Source organism: Antrostomus carolinensis, unplaced genomic scaffold (genome assembly GCF_000700745.2).
Source record: "Antrostomus carolinensis isolate BGI_N321 unplaced genomic scaffold, ASM70074v2 scaffold4247, whole genome shotgun sequence".
NCBI lineage: Eukaryota > Metazoa > Chordata > Aves > Caprimulgiformes > Caprimulgidae > Antrostomus > Antrostomus carolinensis.
This window is the reverse complement of record NW_010329331.1, coordinates 47,140-52,391: the sequence shown is the minus strand read 5'-3', so window position 1 is coordinate 52,391 and position 5,252 is coordinate 47,140. Positions and strand designations below refer to the sequence as shown.

The window sequence follows — 5,252 nt, the reverse complement described above, 5'->3', positions numbered from 1 at the left end:
AGTTTTTTATCAAGTGCGCTTATAATTTATTTCAGCTTCTCTTGTTTAATCAAGTCCTTTTCCAGAAAGTGCCAAATTATGAAAGGCTCCCTCACCTTCCCAATGATGTGTACTGCAATTGCAGTATTCTCATTGCGGTGCTTTACGTTTGCATGTTGCAGCATCAATTTAACACTCCTAGGCAGCTGTGAGGGATAAAAATCCATGTTTTGAGGTCAGGAGTGTAAGACAAGACTCCTGATTGCTAAGATTTTTATTTTTCTTTTTTACATTTCCTGCTGTTTAGTCTTGATAACAGAGAGGCAAGATTGGAGCCTCTTCAAAGCAGGGCGAGGATTTCTCTCCTTTATGGAGCAGAAGTTTTTTGTTTGGGGTACAGAAGATACAGCATGTTTTGATTTGTTTTATTTATTTTATTTTTAAGATGGAAATGTGCATGCTGATCATTATGCTTGTTTTCTCCTCCTTTTCTGTTATTCATGAATTTCAAAGGCAGTCAAATCCTTCAAGACATAAGCAGAACTTATCCTCCATCTGTACACAGCTGATCACAGTGGGATCAACCTTGATTGTGGCCTTGGGTAGCAATGATTTATAAAAGACTTGAGATCAGATGTCATAAAGGAGTACAAACTATTATTTGTAACTACTTTCCTGTAGTGCCTGTATTTGATGCTTTCAGTGGGACAGAGATATTTTTTTCACACAACTCTGTCCTTTGGAAATACTTTGATATAATTTGTCCTCTTAATTTAAAACTGCACTGCTTGTCTTGTATCCTAAGCAATTTAAAATGTTACTTGTGTTTGCAGATGAACTGAGTCTGTGGCTTCTAATTTCGTGTTTGTGTGCAAAACCAGTTAGATTTGGATCTGGCATTAGTGGGTGCCTGCGCATTAATTATTACTTAAAAGTTTTTGTGTTTCCAAAACACCCGTCAAAGTGGAGTGGTTTTGGGAAGAAACTCTGTGTTATTTCAGCTTTTTTCAGAGCTTTAGTCTTCTGAAAACATTCCAGCTAAAAATTTCTTAAAATATATTGTGTATCAAGTCGTATGAGCACTAAATTGCTGATGGACAGGTTCCACTCAGAATTAGCAGTTGGAGCAGTTGCTGTTTACTAACCATATACAATGATGGCTTCTAATCATGGCTTCTTTATAAGCATATTTGTCAGTTTTGTTGCTTCAACTTTTCCAAACTGTTGAGTCTCTTGAGGTCTTGCGTTTGGTATTGAGATGCATGTTGTATTTTAGTTATGAACTAACACTGTTTTCATTGTCCTTCTTTCCCACTGCTGCTGCTTTTGTGCCCTTGCTTCTTCCTGGCCTGGATTTTTTTGTTTGCTGTTCTTCGTTCTTCAATTGTATGTGTACACAGCATCATGGTGATAACAGAGACTCTCATGGACCATCAAGTAAGTGACTCCTCTCTCCTACAATATGTTTGCACATATGTGTCCTGGTTTTTTCTAGGATAGGGTTAACTTTTCATAATTCGTAATAGTTAGCATAATCTTTGCATATAGGCTGCTGGACTAAATACTAGGTTTTCTTCTGTATTGTAATTGAGAAGCTGAAGTACAATTAAAATTTACTGTTGAAAAAGTATTTTACTTGGCATACTACTCATCTAAATGTTTCCCTCCATTAAGTGGGGTTTGTTTTTTTGTTTTGTTTTGGTTTTTTAGTTGGTGAAGTTTATTCTTCACCTCTCCCAGTCATGGCTAAGAAAAGATAAATCTTTTCAATTACTTATCCGGAAGAGAAAAAGATATATTTATCAGTTTGAAATTAAACCTTCAAATGTTATTTTAGTATAGATAATAAAGGCATAGAAATAATAGTTCAGAAACAGTTTTATTTTTGAGCTCGTCTGTTTATAGTGCTATATGGTTCACTTAATTTCAATAAATTTACATCTTCAGAAATGATCAGGTGTATACACTGTAATACTCAAATAAGGGTTGGATCTGGTGTGCAGACAGGGAAAACTTCAGTTTGGATGTATGTGTACATGCATGCAGCCAAAGACTTAGTAGTGCCATTGGTTCATGGGTGTTAGTATGGTCCTGTGATTGGCAGAATAATTCTGTGTGGGATTAAGAGTTTATGTATGTGGGGAAGGGAACGGTGCAGGCACAAATCATTTATTTTTGGTGAGGAATCTGTGCAGAAGCAATGGTCTTAGCTGATATCACTTATCAGAGACATTAAAAAATAATGCAGAATTGAATTATGATAAGCCTTTTCCTGTATCTGATGTCCTTGTGCTGTTTCCAAGAATGCAGGCACCTTCACATGCTCATTATAGAAACAGAAGAACTGGGAATCCACCACTTCAGATTTCTTTTTTTTTTTCCCCCATAGCTTTATCTGATGAAATGAATTTGCTCTAAAGACCCCAATTTGTGTTTCTTCTGATGCATGAATCTCAGTGACAAAGCGTATAGTAGCACTTGGATGGCCAGTATGAGGAAATTGAATGAAATGTGTATTATCAGCTCTAATAGTTCTGTTGATATTGAAATGTGTCCTCCAAAGAGTCGCAAGGAGGCTTTGATATTTACTAATTGAAGTTTCTTCTCTAAAATAACCCTCTGCTCATCTTTAAGGAGATAGATGGTATGGGTTTAAACTGAGTCAGGTAGAAGGGATGAACGGAGGATGTCTTCCTCTTGAATGAGTGCTCTGAAGCCTGAGTGAAAGTCTAAAAATAAATCACCACTTTGAGGCCTTTGAGTAGAAGGAGTAGTTGGCGACACTATTGTATGTCTTGTTGGACACATTGAGCATATGCTGACCAAATCAGTCAGCATATGACTTCAAGTTGCAGGGATGACATGAAACCTAAGATGAATTTGAATCATAGACTGGTGTGGGTTGGAAGTGACCTGTAAAGTTCATCTGGTCCAACCCCCTTGCCATGAGGAGGGACATCTTCAACTAGGTTAGGTTGCTCAAAGCCCCATCCAGCCTGACTTTGAACTCCTCCAGCGATGGGGCATCCATAACTTCTTTGGTCAACCTGTTCCCAAAGAACCACCCTCGTCGTAAAAAATTTTGTATGTCCAATCTAACTATCCTCTTTCAGTTTAAAACCATTTCCCCTTGTCCTATCACAGTAGGCCTTGGTAAAAAGTATTTCTCCATGTTTTTTATAAGCCTCCTTTATATATTGAAAGGCTGTAATAAGTTGCCCCTGGAGCTTTCCCCTTCCGCAGGCTGAACAACCCCAACTCCCTCACCTTTCTTCATAGGAGGGTGTTCTAGCCCTCTGATATTTCTGTAGGTGAGGTGTTCCCCAAGAACATTAAAAAAAAAAAAAAATGTTCTCACCAAAACTCACTAGAAAGAGTGAATGCTTTGAAGATTAGTTAGAAACTGAGTGTGGTTTTTGAGGTACACTGCAGGTACATGGCAACACATGGGTACAAAACTTTCAGTTTGGTATTTTGGGCAAATAAGAAAACATGTTTGACTAGGAACATAATTTATTCATTCATGCTAACTTTTATTTCATAGAATCGTATCATAGAATGGTATGGTTTGGAAGGGATCCTAAAGATCATCTGTTTCCAATCCACCTGCTCAAAGTCTCATCTAGCCTGGCCTTAAACACTTCCAGGGAGGGGGCATCCACAACTTCTCTGGGCAACCTATTCCAGTGTCTCACCACCCTCACAGTAAAGATCTAATCTAAATCTACCCTCTTCCAGTTTATAACTATTGCCCCTTGTTCTATCACTACCTGCCCTTGTCAAAAGTCCCTCCCCAGCTTTCTTGTAGGCCCCTTCAGGCACTGGAAGGCCACTATAAGATCTCCCTGGAGCCTTCTCTTTTCCAGGCTGAACAGCCCCAACTCTCTCAGCCTGTCCTCATAGGAGAGGTGCTCCAGCCCTCTGATCATCCTCATGCCCCTCCTCTGGACTCGCTCCAGTAGGTCCATGTCCTTTCACAAGTGAGCAAGGTCACGAGTGAATGACCATTGCTGTCTTTCAGTATCACTGTGGGTTTTATTCTGTGAATGTAATGTAATTTCAGGATGAAATAATTGCATGCTTCAAATGAGTTCCAAATTAGCTATAGGACCATCAAACATTGTCGGTAAATGGATAACTTAAGTATGTACCATACATTTTTATAGTGTTTATAAAGTCACTCCATCAGAAGCTATAAACCACAACCAAGGAGCCTCTACAAATTGCCGAGTTATCTATTAATAGGTACTAATTAAATCTACTCACTTAAACAGTTCTGCTTCTGAGTAGTAGGTGTTTGATTTCATGACATCTTGAAAACTTAGATTTGTCACTAGCATAACCTTACCCTCCTCCTCTCTCCTTTTAAAGTACTTTTTCCTTTTTCTTGTAATAGCTTGCTTTGTTTCCATCTGTCTTTCAAGGTTCCAGAGCTCCTGCCCTAAGATGCTCAAGGCGTTTCTTTACAGAGATCATTAACTTCCTGAAGATCCTGCTGATTTTACAGCTGTGATTACACAGGCACCTATAAAAAGCAGGTCATTAGTCAGTCTTTTATAGAAAAAAGATGAAGGCCTCTTAGTAATCCTTTTCACTCTCCCCTGCTCAAAGCAACAGGTATGTTCTGCGTTGCCTTGTCTTCCCCTTCACTCCAAAGCAAATGTCTGAGCATCAGGATGAGGCATTTTGAAGAAGGGGGACAACTTCTTCCTAGTTGCTGCTACAGTGTGGTAGACGTTTATATTCTTAACTGATTTATTTCCATTTTTTTAGTACTTTTATAATGCTTTGTATAAAAAGGAGATTGTAAAACTCTCCTGCTACTCGTCCTCCAGCTTTATAGATTGAATTTCTCAAAAGCCCACTTGATTTAGGAAGTTAATCTTAAATCCTCGGGCATGCAAAGTGCCTACCACTAGATACTCCATGTTAGACGATACATTTTTTGTAGGAAGGAGCCTCTGACAGTGCTAGCAGTCTTTGCAGGACCCAAATTGAGTCTACAGACTAATGAAGGAGCATTAATTTAATAGGGAACTGAAGCTTGTAGTCCTGTGGGTGTTACTGAGTTAACATCACTGAGTTCAGTTCATGCTTTGGTAAAACTTGTGTGTGGAGCTTGCTTGTGCTCCGGAGTACTGGCCAGTGCCGCCTGAGAAATGATTACATCTCAGCAGCTTAAAAGACCTTTGCAGTTTCCAAAGCTTGAAGCTTAAAAACAAGTTAACAGTGCTGCACACTGTCCATTGAGAGATGAGCCTTCTGCCCAGGTC

At 39.0% G+C, this 5,252-nt stretch overlaps 1 protein-coding gene across 1 annotated transcript in view; it reads left to right on the top strand.

Annotated features, from left to right (window-relative positions):
* Positions 1–1,385: 1,385 nt before the first annotated feature.
* OSBPL8 (oxysterol binding protein like 8) overlaps positions 1,386–5,252 on the top strand; it is a gene marked incomplete at its 3' end in the record, with an annotated part of 50,582 nt that continues 46,715 nt past the window's right edge. Inside the window, exon 1 of the mRNA XM_010172507.1 lies at positions 1,386–1,416. The remainder of the gene's footprint in view (positions 1,417–5,252) is intronic.